This window comes from Pocillopora damicornis, chromosome 1 (assembly GCF_964200805.1).
Source record: "Pocillopora damicornis chromosome 1, jaPocDami1.2, whole genome shotgun sequence".
Classification (NCBI taxonomy): Eukaryota; Metazoa; Cnidaria; class Anthozoa; order Scleractinia; family Pocilloporidae; genus Pocillopora; species Pocillopora damicornis.
This window is the reverse complement of record NC_142670.1, coordinates 26,907,482-26,923,258: the sequence shown is the minus strand read 5'-3', so window position 1 is coordinate 26,923,258 and position 15,777 is coordinate 26,907,482. Positions and strand designations below refer to the sequence as shown.

Below are 15,777 nucleotides of genomic sequence, written 5' to 3'. Positions count from 1 at the left end.
ATGGGATTCTCCTTAAAAATACATGTGAGATTAAATTAGATTCATAGAATTGAGCAATGGAAAAAAAGAAATGAAATTCATCATATTTGGAAGATGATTCTTATGTTATTGCTCTGCCATTATACACTTTTTCCATCTGCACCCTGTGCTCACATGTGCCAATTCCTGGAAGAGCACACTAAAGGCCAAGGAAATCGTAGAAGCACAATGATATAATAGAATCCTTAATTTATACACATGCATTTGGTATTGTCTGTTTGAATTCTTTACACTCTAACATCAATATATATGCATATTCTCCATTCTTTTCTCTATGTATTTCCTAATGTTCTGACAAGGAGAATTTGTTCAATAATCAAGAGCTTTTTTTCATTATAGTAATCATGTCCTCTATTCATTCTCATGATAATAATAATAATTTAGGGATAATATTGCAAGGAGAAATTAGTTGCTTGTCACTATTTGGGGTTAAAGGTTCAGAGAAAGTTTATGTTTAAACAGTAGAAAACCTGGTGTGCCTGGTCTTTTTTTTCCTATGGGACAAGTTGTAAATAAAATAGGGATTCTTATCAATGAAAAATTAATTATGTATTTAATTTTTTACCTCTCTTAGGTTTCCCTCTGGTTTGATGATGTATTTTTGTTGCAAGCAAAGAAAAACTTAGTGTAGAAACTTGCAAAGAGAGAACAACCACACCTGTTGCAGCAAAGTTCAGAGACAGAAGACACCACAGGGGACCCACTCACTTTTTGTCTGGGATGAAAAATGTTGTAAGGAGACTTTTGGGCTTGTGGAAACTTAAAAAGATTACTGCTAATATGAAATATATGAGAATTACTTGGCATGCTGAGTATGTTGTGTCCTGTGTACATTTCATTTAAAAAGTGAGATTATGTTTTAAAACTGAAATAGAAGTTTAAATGCTGGGCAGTTGAACCCATGAAGCACAGATAGATCAGACATTGAAAAAAAATACTGGGCATATGATCATAAGAAGTCAAGTTTTAACTTAGTTTGATGGCTTGTTATTGAACCTGTGCATTCTCATGATGTTGCTTGTTAATTGTCATCTGAAATCCGCAAGTTTTGATATTTCTGCATCAGTGCCCCCATCCTCTGTCCCTGGGAAGTCAGAGTGGCAGTTGCACTTTGTGATGCTGATAAGGATTTGTTATATCCTATTGTGGCTCTCTCTTTTCCGAGCTTTTGGAAAGAGTGTCTAATAAACTAAAAATATCTATGGCTCATTTCACCTCAGTTGGATTTTGTAACAGAAAGATGTACAATACCGCACTTACAGCCTAACACACCACAGGAAGTCCAAGCTTTTACATTAACACTTTGTTAGTACATGAGTACAGCAAAGATATAACCATTGTAGACTGCTGCTTATAATTCCCCAACTCCCATTTATAAGCCTTCCCCCCCAGATTAAATGCCCATCTACCTTTCAACAAAGAAAAAATATTAATAAAATACTAAAGAAAAATATTTAATACTAGGACAGCAAAGATGTACTTTAAGGGGGAAGTCTGAACTTCAGCTCTGTTATCTTTCAGCTTTGTTCGTGTTGTTAGTTTTTTCGTTTGACGTTTTGAATCTTAATTAAAAACCAATAAATGCAAAACGTATTTTGATCAGCGCCCAGCTGCTTTCGCTTTTTCTGTTGTTTTCATAAGCCCTCTCGGACATAGGGCCCTCCGTTTATAGACCCCCCCCCCCGGATACAGGCCCCTCCGTTTATAAGCTCTTCCTAAACCTCGTACAAAGTTGTATAGTCGCTGAGCTTATAATCGGTAGGTTTCGATATATTTGTATTGTGGAATTTAAAGGATTGGAATAGTCACATTCTCACCTTGAAAGTTTGATTTCGTTTTGATTGAAAACAAAGATAGCACAGCTTTTTTTCGAATTTTTAAGGCTGGTTTGCGGCTGATTAGCTCGCTGTTGAGAGATGCAAAAGAGGGAACTACATATGCGGCCGGAAATCAGCTTCAAAAAACTTACAAAATTCAAACGAACAAACAATATAGAGGCAAGTAAAGTTATTTGTTGAAAAGTATTTCAAATTTCTGGGCTAAGTATGCAACAGTTTATTCTCATACAAGTCCTCATATTTCATTCGTCGGCCAAAATTATTATCATATTTGCATAGTTTCAAAGGTTAACTTTGCGAGCGTGGGCTACCTGTGGGTGCAGTCACGCATTCAGCGTAGAACTTAAAAACAAGAAAAGGGTGGAATTACCAAAAATGCACCATTTGTTTTTGATGGGTGGGGAGGAGGCAGGGCTGATGAAAATGAGCGAAAAAGCTGCCGTGGGATCAGGAACTTTAACTCGCCCGGTTCTTTGCTTGTCTCTACTCTACTGACCCAGAGTCTCGAGCAGGTTTTTTATTTTTGAAAAATTTCTCGGTTTAACTTATCTTCGGACATTCATGAAAATGACAACAATGTAACCAAGATAAACACGAGGAAGTAAATTTACCCACTGAATAAAAATAGGGGTCAGAGGAATGTAACCGTAAAGTAAGGCAAAGACCTCATCAAGTAAGTAATCCCGTGACAGTTAGGAAATTTGATTTCCATTGTCATGGTCAAGTGATTATTTTAATTGTGCTAATTTCACGATTACATATTTAAATTCTAGGAAACAAACGAAGCGATGAATCGAACGTCATTCGTCTCCTGCCTCTCGTCTCGTCGAATTTCCTGTTTGTAAAAGTACTGTACAGTTACCTAAAATCATTTAGTTTTACACCTCTGCCGAAGGAAAGGAACTCTAACTGTGGATGAAATTCCCAAGAGATTTGAGTAACAGATTGGTTGAATCCTTACCTCTGTGTTCCAGGTAAGACTAGGTGCAGCGAGTTAGAAGATATTTTGATGACAGTCGTTGTTTGCAGTACCCTCGATAACGGAGATGCCCCGAACAACCTGGTTCAGTATAACTATCATCGTGTATACAGTCGTATGTGATTTTAATAAATACCAATAGCGAAGCAAGATCAAGGTTAATAGAAGATAACGTAGGGTTGAAGATGCTGGATAAACATTCGAGCGCGAGGTCGTCAACTTTCGTTTCCCCGGAAATGTTGATGAAAAACTGCAGAACCCTTAAACTATTGTCACAATATTTAGAAAGAGATGTACTCGTGGAAAATTTGGCTCGGGGGCTCGGGGGTTCGGGGGCTCGGGAGCTCGCTATGCTTGCATGTGAACCATTTTCAGAATAAACTAGGAGCGTCGTGAACTTAAGGAAGTAAGCTGTGTAATACTGATCGAGTGGTTGTAATGTTTCCGAAGGTTGCTTGTCTTTACAAATCTACCGCTTTAATCTCGATCTCTCTTATCGGCTGTTAATCATGTCTAACGCAGCTAAGTGTGTTTCACATTGTGTAGAAGTTCGTAATTTGATTTGACCGTTTATACAGTCACATTGACTAGTATTGAAGTTTACACACTAACTCGGTTTAAAAAAATATTTCACCATGTTTACGGTTATAGCAATGGATAAATACAACCAAAGGACGCCGGGTAAAACTCCCAAAACACCACAATCGAGAGGACATCCCTCTTTCTGTCTCTGGACTTAAGGTTAGTAAGGAAGTAACTTAAGGAAGTAAGCTGTGCAATAGTGATCAAGTGGATGTAATATTTCCGAAGGTTGCTTGTCTTTATAAATCTACCGCTTTAATCTCGATCTCTCTTGTCGGCTGTTAATCGTGTCTAACGCAGCTAAGTGTGTTTCACATTGAGTAGAAGTTCGTAATTTGATTTGACCGTTTATACAGTCACATTGACTAGTATTGAAGTTTACACATTAACTCGGTTTTAAAAAATATTTCACCATGTTTACGGTTATAGCAATGGGTAAATACAACCAAAGGACGCCGGGTAAAACTCCCAAAACACCGCAATCGAGAGGGCATCCCTCTTTCTGTCTCTGGAATATTGATTATGTGAAATCCAAGTCATGAGTTTCATTTTCAAGAGAAGATAAATTACCTCTGACCCCGGTCGCCTTCATCGAAGAATTTTCCCTTTTTATACCAAACGTCTATTCAAATTGAGCCGCAGCTAAATTCTCTAATTTGAACTTAAGATTGTCATGCAAGACATAAATTATCACGGAATGAAGCTTATAGGAGACATCACGGACAAAGTGTGTAATTCATTAAGAATTCCGGTTTTAATCGGCACATGCGCAATGAGGCGCTACAATTACCCTAAGACAACAGACACCACTAAGTTTCCTAGCGACCAATTGCAGATTCATCAAAATAAGTTGACCGGCTTTATCGATCGCAAACCTGTTTTGATCGCATGAGCTAAACGCACGATTGACTAAAAACGTGAAGGCGCTTCCACAAACTGTAGGCTTCAAAGCTGAAGCAGTCGATGAAGGAGTTTAGTGTGCGTGCACTGTTGAAGAAGTAGACGATGATTACGTGATCGTTTCTTTTGACGGCTGGAATGCGGAGTGGAATTGCCGCCTTTGTGATCCACGAGAGATCAGGGATCGAACATTGCCTGATCGGAAAAAAAGCGAAGAAACCTTTCCCTTCAGTGAACAATGTCTTCGCTTAAAGAAGACCGACTTTTTCTTTTAAATATCACTCAAACTTATTAAACAAAAAGCTCAAATTACGGTTCGCTTCAATTTCAGGCGTAAATTTGCATAATATTTCATGGACGAAATCTTTATGAATTTCAAAGATCAAAACCATTTTCTCAACTACATCAGCTTTATCTTTATCCACTTAGCAAACAAAGCTTTCCAAATTACAGTCAAAACACCAGACGTAGTTCACATCGAATTTCTCGTTCTATCCCAGTTTCTCAGACCGCATCCAAACAGGTTTCACTACACAGCTTCCGTCTAAGACTCCCAGTGGAACGTGACGTAAAATACGTCATGCGTTACTAGGTAACAGTGCTCAAACATATGCACGAACCCCACTCGTGTGGGTTTCGCAGAATTACACACTTTGTCCGTGTTGAAGTCGTCATGTATGCAAAGAAACCACAGATTTTTTTCTTTTGTATTGTGGCTTGTTTAACTTGAACTTCAACTGATAAGTTTGGAAAATGAACTGATCGCTGAAGCGCTCAGGGAAGACAAATAATATTTTCCCTTGTGTTCTTTTTTCAGCTTTGGAAGTTCCTCAACGCAGAACAGATCAAGATCGTGAACAAGACAGCTCTCCAGGTCTGAAAACACTAAATATGAATATTAGCCCTATTATACAATAAAATCTTTCATGCTTAAAGTAGAACTACACATATTTGCAAGTTTACTGTAAATATCAGTCATGACCTTAAATTTTGTTTGAAAGTAAAATTAATACTACGACATGAGGATGGAGAACCAAGAAGCTTAATCGTGTTGAAAATATTGGGTGGTTTTCAGAGCTGTTAGTTAGAGCCTAACCGGAAAAAACTGCGGGCTAGTCTACCATCTTTTGGTGGATATTTTCACCTCATTTTGTTTAAAGAGATGTATCATTAGCCAGGAACAGGGTTATACCCCATTCAAAACAAAGCTTAAGAGTGTGTCCACGAGAGCACCAGACAGTCGTGCTACACACCATCTCACCGATTTCAATGAAATTTTGCCAGTATAAAGGATCTACCCCAAAACTCAAAAAGACAAACTGGTTTCTGTTTTGGTTTTTTCCGGGGGGAGATAGACCACCCCCACGGTTTTTCTTGGTTTTCACCAAGGAAATCACTTCAAAATGGGTAAAATGTATGAAGCTCTCACTGCCATGGTATTTAAACAATTATTCTGAGGGTTTCCACATATGTTTTTGCATCCCTAGTCAATGTCCGACGCAAGTATCAGTCAACTTGATTCACGGCTTGTCAATTAACAGAGGCAAATAAACGACTGTGTTTTTAGACTTTTCGATTCATCCAAATACTTGACAACTTTGAGGTCAAATATCTTCCCTTGCCAGAAAGCTACAACACTAATCTTAATTTCCATTTATAATCCATCATTTCATATCTGAAAATCATCAAAAAAATCTTTGGGCATTACCGTAATTTTCTCTTGAATGCATTTTAAAATCTGTGACTGTGACAAGCTTCTCTCAACTACACCTGTCACGCAGTTCTGGCTCTAGGCGGTCGCCTTTCCAAATAAACCTACATTTTTTAGCTCTTTATTCAAGATGATTGATCAAGAAAGCTAAAAAGTGTGGAAAAATTTCAAGAGTTTTTCTAGGAATGGGGAATTTCACGTTTAGAGAGATGGGTGTAGGCGAAAAATTAATTGTTTACCCCAGTTCCGTTTAACTGATGGAAGTCTAAGATGATCTTTGCAATGAGTGTTGTATCTATGTACATCGCTGTTTCTAGATAATTCCAATTTGTTAGATGTAATTCCATTCACGCATTTATAAACATACAAGCAGCGATGGAAGTGCCTGCGCTGTTTTAAATGCTTGATTCTTCGCAAAAGACCTAATATCTGGTTCACTTTAGATATCACATGTCCCACATGTTCGGTCCACGTAAAGTTGGAGGATAATAGAACCCCTTAATACTTAAAGCTTCCAACACTATCGATTTGATTGCCAAGAACAAAAACCGAGAGACTGTTTAACTTGCGAAGCTTGGAATCACTACCAATAACTAAAGCATAGCTTTGGTCTTATCAACATTAAGAGTAAGTTTGTTATCATTTAACCAGCGAGCAATAGGATGCAAGTCGGCATTTAGAGCGCACTCCAGACCAGCTGGGTTTGAGTCATAACAATAAAGCACTGCGTTATCAGCATATAGGGCTACCACCGAATGCTTGATGACAGTGGACAAATCATTTATATAAATAAGAAATAACAAAGGGCCCAATATGCTGCCCTGAGGCACGCCATGCGTAACAGGTAACAAATCAGACAATTTCGGACCGCAAGATGTACATTGCATTCGTCCATTAAGATATGACTCAAACCATTGAGCCTTGTCAGAAGTCACCCCAAAAGATGACAACTTTCGTGGCAAAATTGTGTGGTCGACCGTATCAAAGGCCTTAGATAGGTCCAAGAATACGGTTCCACACAGTTTGCCCCTTTCCATATTAAACAAAATTTCATCGGCGAAACGAGACACAGCGTTAACTGTTGAATGTTTAGGCCGAAATCCGAATAGCTTTTCATCGAGGAGATTATGTTGGTTAAGGTATTGATAAAATTGATTATGCACAGCCCTCTCCTGGATTTTACTAAGAGTTGGTAAAATAGAAATATGGCGATAATCAGACGGGCTAGTACGGTTCCCGGCTTTGAAAAGTGCTGTGACTTTAGCGCATTTCCAGATGTTAGGAAACTCGTTGGTTGCAATTGACAGATTTTACAATTTCGTAAATGATAGAGTTATAGTTCGAGAAGCACATTTCAGTAAACGGGCACTGATTCTGTCTAACCCGATGGCCTTATTGCGCTTAAGGGCACAAATCTGTTGTAAAACAAAGGAATGGCTTACGGTTCTTAACTCAAAAGTAACCGTCGCTGGTTCAGTAACATTGAGTTTCGCAGGATTTACACAATTAAAAGATTGAGAGAATTTTTCTGCCAACAATCTTCCAACATAAGCAAAGTAATCATTCAGGGCTGTAGCAATGGATTTGCGTGAGGAAGCTTCATTCACTGCTTTCCAAACCATACTGGAATCACCTTTACTTTCTTCAATTAGGTTGCAATAGTAATTTGACTTCGAGGACTTAATTTCGGGATTCACAAAATTTCGCAGCTTTCTATACATTCCCCAGTGGTATGTAGAGTTTGATTTCTGTGCTTTCCGAAGATAATAATTGCGATCGCGCATCGCTTCAGCGATTTTATTATTCATCCAAGGAGCAATCGTGCCCTTTACTCGACGCTTTTTAAGTGGTGCATGAGAATCCACAACTTCGGTAAATAATTTGTTCCAAGTCAAGACTGCGTCGTTGACATTGCTCTCATCGTCAACAATGTGCCACGGAACATTTTTTAAGTTCTGGATGAAGGCATTTTCGTCAAATCCTTTGAATGACCGATATTCTATGTCCTCGATGTGGCCTTTGGGACACCAGCTTTTAGCACACAATAAATTAGCGAATGATCGCTTATTGATAGGGACACAGCGCCGCTATCAACAATTCGGTGTTGATTTCTTCGTTCTTTGGTGTTGATTACTTCGTTCTTGTTCAGAAACTGTTTAATGTTATTTAAAAATCAGACGAAGTTATTTTTGTGACGGGATGCAACAGTCTCCACAAATGTTATGACGTTTCGTATTGATGTTGATTCGCATCAAAAGAAGCAAAGATTTACTAGAACAATTTTAAGAGTTCGAATGCAGTAGTTTGTTCGCATTTAATTATTGCATATACTGTATGACTCGCTATAATACATGCGGCAGAATTGGAACGAAATGGCTGTTTTTCTTTACCTTTACTGAGGAATGTTGTTTTGTGATGGAAAAGAACATCGGCAAAAAGCTTCCAAATAGAATTAGGGACCAAGTATGATACAAACGATGCTTAAAAGGAACGTTTGGTAGGGGGTCCAAATCTGCGAAAGGGGGAAGTTACTACATCACGGGCGACGAGCGGGGCAGGAAGAAATGACCGAAATACAAGTGGTCAGCAGCAAAACAAAATTAATACTTCATATAGAGACATATCAGTTGTAGTTGCAGAAAGCAATAGTGTTGTAAAGCCGAAATGTGAACAGTATACTTCGCTCAATAAAATGTGAAACAATTTTTCAAAAGTGTTGATGGCACATATATCTTTTACTGCTATATTAAACAATGCGGGTATCGGGAAAGGCATCGGTTGCATTCGGAAAGGCACTAAGAAAAATTATATTTACGTTTTGTAACTTGCAAAAAACAATCGTGTTGTAAAGCCAAAATGTTACCAGGTTATACTTCGCTAATTCAAAAGTTAAGCAATTTTCCAATCGCGTTGACTGGAACAATACTTTTACTGCTATATTAACCAACAGAGGCATCGGGAAAGGCATCGGTGACACCGGGAAAGGCATCAAGAAGAATGATATTTACGATATGCAACTTGTTGTATGACGAAAAACAGTATCTTGACTTGTTTAAGGCATTAATCACAGTCGGTTTGCTTTTCACTTGAATTTTGCAATCTCGACTTTCGATTCCGGAAAAATGAAAAGCTAAGCAACTCTAAAAAATTTCGTTCTAGATTTTTATATTTTTAGAGTCATTAATAAGTTTGTATCCACAGCCTTTAGATAAGAAATTTTAAATTTCCATCTGCTGTAGTTCTTTTAGTGTTTATTATATATATTCAATCGCCTCGTTTCACGTGAAAAAGGCATGTAGGAAAACACTGAGCTTCGAGAAACAGCCAAGTTAGGGCTAATGTATTTACCATACTTAAATATTTATAATCAGGGCCACTCGTTTAGGAGACCTTTTTTCAAAAGACCCAGGCGTTAAAATAATTCTGTTTTCCGTTCGAAGGGTTTTTTTCTTTTTTATTTAACAAATGAACTCGGGATGAAAACTTTCGAAGCGAACGGCAGGTGAAATGTTTGTGTTGGTGTCTCTGCCCACCCACGTCTCTGCGAAAGGTACATCCAGACAACCTGCATGGAAAAACTGACCACAGCTATCGCACCACATTTTTAAAAAAAATCTTTAAAACTAAACTGGTTAGCAGCACTCTGCGAACGGTAGCTGTAAAATTTCTTTATTCTCCGACGCGTTTCGTTTAACTGTCGTAGACTTCTTTGGGGAGTTTTACAGTTTAACACTAAATAACTGTATATATAAGCTATAGTTAGTGGCTATACGGGAGCCAATGACCTTAAGGGGCTTGGCCGGACCTACGAATAGGAACTGGTGAAGTTGCGGAAAATTTGAAAATTTTTTGGGGCAAGGTGGGAGAATTCATTTGGGGACCACGGTTTTGGTTTTCTTTTTTCGTCACGCAGCAAGTTACAAAACGTAAATATAATTCTTCTTGGTGTCTTTCCAGATGCCACCGATGCCTTTTCTGATACCTCCATTGTTTATTACAGCAGTAAAAGATATATGTGCCATCAACACTTTTGAAAAATTGCTTAACATTTTATTTAAGTAAGTATAAGTATACTGTTGACATTTCGGCTTTAGAAGACTATTGTTTTCCACAACTATAACTGATATGTCACTATATGAATTATTAAAATTGTTTACCCGCTGACCACTCGTATTTCGGTCTTTTCTTCATCCCCCACTCGTCGCGCGTAGAGGGGTCCAAATCCGCGGTGGGTCCAAATCCGCTGTGACACCGGCGTTTGATTGCGTGACTAGTAAAATTCAATAAAGCTGATGCCGAAATTTACGAGCGGAAAAAAAAAAAAGATTTGTTCCATTCTGCTATGAGCCACCATTTAGAGACTATGAAATACGAAGTGAGAAATAAAATACTGAAGGTTGAATAATCGCAACGCGTCGGATCGCATGTCTGTATTTGGAGCCACAGGTAACCTATGCGCCATTCCAAACAGCTGTAAAAAAAATAAATGTTCCCATATTTTTTTCCTCTTGACCATTATCGAGCCCTATACTTAAAAAAAATGTTTTTTAGTCCAAGCCAAAAAGTATTTGACTTTAGATTTTGTCCGGTGTATATCACTGTGACCTCAAGCCCGTCGGTTCTTGAGTAAGCTGACTTCAATAAACGCAAAGTGTTGTCGCGTATTACGGTAGGTCGTCATCTGGTTTCGTGAACAAAACTCTTCTTCCACGTTCCGGAAATGTACAAGATTTATCCTTTTTTATTTTTTTTAACGGAGACTAGTGAGCAGCACAAAGGAAGACTTCCAACTGTTGTAACTTTTTGTTTATTTCTCTCGATGCGTTTCTTCTCTAGCTGAGAGTTCTCCAGGAATGATTACAACTAACATTGAGCAGCATATGTAACACATCCGTGTCCCTAAGTTTAATTAACTTCCAATGATAGTGAATAATATCAGAAACATGCTGTAAACGGATATTACAAGAAACGCCTCGTTATGAGCGCCACACTCAGGCGTTGTTTCTCATTTGCAACCGGAAACATGATGAAATCAATCCTTTCCAAAAGGTGCAAAGGTGCAAAAATGCACCAATGTCAGCTGTGTGAACAATAAATTACGCGCGCTCGTTTATCGTAAATACAACAAGCCGACGGCCTGAGAGACGAAACCATTAAAGCACATGTCATGGGACTACCTTGCACCCACCGTCTAAAAAGGCAGTGCTTTGGTTATATGGAAATAACAAGCAAGTAATGGTTCTCAAATTACGACCTGAACTTAAAAAATATATATATATGTATATGTATGTGTATATATATATAGATATATATACATATATGTTCACGCTCAAGTTATCCAAAACTGTACTACTCTCAGCCGCGTCGACATTTACAATATGGACGGAAAACAATAGGATGTAAAACAAGGAAAACGAAAACCAGGAAAGCGTTGTGTAGTGATGTTTTGTAACAAAACAAATGTAGACGGAGTCAGCCTTCACCAGTTTCCTCAAACCTTGGATGCTGGACAATACATCCGGCGTCTGCCTACAACTGTTCTACTGTAACATCCTCCAAATTTTTATTTTCGACCACATTTACTTCTCGGTAAAAGATGTTTTCTTCCTCCCTCCACATTGATTGGCAGTTTCCACGCTGACACCTTGTAATAAAAAAAAATCAATAAAATGGCGATTTTTTTCACGATATTGAATAGAAGAAATAGAGAGCACAACTTGTATGGTTGGTTTCACCAAAAGGAACACTTATCAGCTCTGTAACTGTCGCAAACGTGAGAAATAACTCAAACTTTAGGCTACAAGTCTACATGTGCGAATGCTATTTTTGCTGCATCGTGTTTTAAAATAGAAGCCGAGAAATCTTCAATCGTTCGCCAAATTCAACACAGGAAAACTTAAAACCGATTCAATCGCGTCTGAACGTGTATAATCCATCAAATTCACCTCCACAAGCGTGTATTTTTATACTTTCAGTCAGTGAAACCTTAGCTCCGGAAGGTGCGTGCGTGTAGCATAAAAACACTTCACTCCCGCGGTATTCGAGAGTCTGCACGTTTGGTTTTCTTTACTTGATCGCTCCTATATTCAATAAGCAACTGATTTTCAGATACTTTATTTACAATCGTAAATATACTCACCATTCTCGCTTTCTTGACTGAGGTGGCCGCGGCGCACGCGCCCTTGATCTTCTTCTGACTCTCGCGCTCTATTTTAGGTTACGATCGTCCTGGCGGTTCAAATTGCCAGGGCCTGATCTCATGATTCACATAGTCAGTTGTTTTCGTGAGCAGAGACAATAAATGCAAAAGAAAAGTGAAATGCAAAGGTCTTTATTTTCTTTAGCTTAATAACAGCTGTACACTCTGCTGCAGTCTTCATCTAAATTTTGCAGGGTCCCTCCTTATCTTCTGCTTTGTTAGGTCAGTATCGACTTCTGATGCTAGATCATCGGCATCGGCCTCTTCGTACTCGTTCATACTTACAGAAGGGGACCTCGTCTATAAATCAATTTTTGTTACGGCAGATAACCGGCCGAAGTATCGAGCGATTTGCTGCTCTATCAACCAGTCAGTCTTAGACAACATTTCTGGCCGGTGTCGTCTCTTAAACTCGATATTTGGGAAGCCATATTAGAGGCGGTTGCCTTACTAGTTTCCTCCCCTGTCTAGCAAACGTCTAGGAGATAATTCTGTGCTTTCTGAGAAAAGGCGGCTGCCTTTTGTGTTTTCCAAAGAGCCCATTCAAAGTCCACCTGCCTAGTTAGGGACTGCTCGTCAGAATTTTACCTGAGATCCAACCTCCAACGTAGCTACCCCTCACAGAATGGCAACGGTTTTGTGTCTTCCTTTGTTAAGGTGCTTTTAGAAGGAAGTGAATGACTGAAAAGTCTTAATACATCCTTCTTCTTAGCAAGAATATCTCGCTTTCTTGTTCTGTCTGTAACGGACTGGGTATAGTTCTCGTGATGACCCGCGTTCAGAGAACATTGCTGATAACCACCTGCTTGTACGATTAGTTTGCTGATGGTTTCTTATGTGAAGAGTCTAATGAGACCCTGAGGTGCTCCAAACTGTGCCAGTTGGTCTGCGCTATAAACTTGTCGCAGTTCTAAAGTTAGAGGGAGGATCGCCCGCCTCTATTTATGTGAGCGCCTCTGCAGTATCTGCGTTTCCCTCGCGATCATATGATACAAAGTTCATCTCGGTCACAAATCACCAGTTAGAAAAACTGATGTTCAGGTAAGCGCTCTTGTTGTCCTTCTTCCTTATTCATTGCTGACTCTAAGATAGCAGTTACAGTACACGTTCTATTAGGTTTACAGTTACCTTGCCACCAGGAAGACTAGCCACCAGCTTTGATTTCTTCTGCCATCTTCAGATTTACCTCTCCCTCAACTTTACGTCTCCGATTTTTATTAGGAGGATACTGACACTTATGAACACGAAGGTCTTAACCTCACATCAAGTTGTGCACGATATTGGAGGGATATCTTGAGATCGTGGCCTTCGTAATTAAATCAATACGAGCTAGAATAAGCTTCTTCTCGGACGAAACGCATGTTTGAGATACATTGACGTCTCCCCTATGTTTTGTTATGCTGTACACCCACGAGTTTAGGGGTATGAGCTGTTGCCGTCCCTGGCAGGCGCGAGAATGTCAGTATCCTCCTAAATTCGAGTTTTAGTTTGAATTGAGGGCTTTTTAACCACTCGAGTACTTGTATGGCATCACTATGAAGACGTCATACAGCTGATACACGTACGATACATAGGATTAACAATGTCTGTTGCGCAGTTGCGAGTGAGAAAATTATTACCGGAGGTGTAAACTCTTTAAAGGTTTCATGATGTTTTAGGGATGTCTATCTTCGGCTGTCACAAAACATTGACCCCCTCTTAAATTTACTGGGAAAAATGAACTCACAAACTCCTAGTTGAATAAATTAGGTCCGAGATTATGACACCTTCCTGATTTATTATCTTTCATTTGAAAATACGTTTTTCTAAATAAATCAGTTGCTTTTAAAGATTTCAGAATTTTTTTATAGAAACGTTTTTTTGAATGTTTGAATTCAGTTTAGTCAAATAAAGCAAAAATCGTTTTTTTCGACCTTTGAAGGTGGAAATACCCTCTGTATATACCCGGTCGCTCGCAACTAAGAATTTTCCCTTTTTCTATGAGATGCCTATGGCAAACCATAGTGAAAACCCAGCTGGGTTTCTTTTTCGTTTCATGGACAAAATGCAAAGCTAGCCAATAGGAATACGTAAAATCTTATCGATTTTCATCTTATGTAAACATTGGCGGCTAGATTGATCAGAAGCAGACGAAAATAATTTTCGGACATAAGAAAACCTATAAAAATCATTTCCGCATATCTATAATTTCACTCAGTCAAAAAATCTAGAGGTCATGTTAAGTAGGTTCGGAGGTATTTTAGTTCCGAGGCAGAAAACTTATCAGATACAAGCTGGAAAAAACCGTGTGAACAAAGATCATTGCGTTACTATGCAAAGATATATTGAGGATTGGAGAATGGTGGAGTTTGGATTGTGCAGGCGAGGAAAGATTTGGATTTCAGCAGCTAAATTTAACGAATTCTGCAAACGTAAATTCGATAAACGCAGGTTACTATTTTTTGCTGTTTTTGTCGGCTGTATATAGGTTAATTATTCTTCGGAGTTGGATGGTTACCATAATTGTGAATCTCTTCGTGACATTCCTGAACCTTGGCTTTTGAAATAAGAGCAACCTTGCTTTGCAGTAAGACCTGTATCTACAAGTTCACAACTATGTTTCATCATGCACGGGTTGGCCATGATTCTTTGATTAGATAAAGGAGACAGTTGAATATATTTGTCATGCTGTGGTGTTTTAATTGATTTCTTTCTTAACACAAACTTAACTACAAATCTCTAGGAAATAACTTAGGTACAGTCTTTATTTTAAGTACAGTCTTTCAGTTGTATTAAAGTGTCTACGGCTTGTTTTCGTACTTATTGACGTTTTCGATAAACAAATCACGGCTATTGATATGATAATTTACAAAGCCGCCTACCCACGCGCCAAAATAACTGCTATTTCCTCACGGGTCCGTTGCTTCACCAACTAACACGACATTATTGATAGTATTTGTGTTTCTTGATCGTAGGTGTAATATGCGCTGGAGTTATAGAAAAAGTCTCAAAATCATTTATGTAAATCCCTGTTCTCGATAAATAAACCAAACCAGAACTCGGTCTCGTTTAGTGTTCCCATTACGTAGGAGGCTTGGATACATGTGGACGTTCGCGGAGGTATGGGTTTGCTTTATTTACAACGGAGGTTTGTGTTCGCTCTAGTATAGTATTCTGTATCGAAACGATTTGAAGTAACGAGAGTTTGTATCGAATCGACTTAACATGTGTAACGAATTTACTTCAATTTGTATCGAAACGACTTTGTATCGAAACGACCGTGAACCCGATGATCTAGCTTCAGAAGTCGAAACTGACCGAACAAGGCAGAATATAAGGAGGAACTCTGCAAAATTTAGACGAAGACTGCAGGAGAGGGTACAGCTGCTATTAAGCTAAAGAAAATAACGACCTTTGAATCTCACTTTTCTTTCATATTTATTGTCTTTGCCCGCGAAAACAACTGACTATGTCGGGATTTTTTCGTCAAGGGAAATTTGCGGGAAGCCTGCTGGTCAAAATATTTCTGGCTTAATCGTAATGAATTTTA

General features: G+C 38.7%; 1 protein-coding gene and 2 long non-coding RNA genes across 7 annotated transcripts in view; 2 read left to right on the top strand and 1 right to left on the bottom strand.

Annotated features, from left to right (window-relative positions):
* The window catches only part of LOC149053010 (uncharacterized), a 204,631-nt gene that overhangs the window by 40,498 nt on the left and 148,356 nt on the right, over window positions 1–15,777 (top strand). The window lies entirely within an intron of this gene.
* On the top strand, window positions 2,663–5,284 carry LOC149053026 (uncharacterized). The gene is made up of 2 exons (XR_016188928.1): window positions 2,663–2,851; window positions 5,156–5,284. It is a non-coding gene; the product is annotated as an uncharacterized LOC149053026 (long non-coding RNA).
* The window catches only part of LOC149053025 (uncharacterized), a 9,362-nt gene continuing 9,233 nt past the window's right edge, over window positions 15,649–15,777 (bottom strand). For both annotated transcript variants that reach the window (XR_016188833.1, XR_016188834.1), the window contains exon 3: window positions 15,649–15,777. This exon is cut by the window's right edge and continues 445 nt beyond it. This is a non-coding gene — a long non-coding RNA (uncharacterized LOC149053025).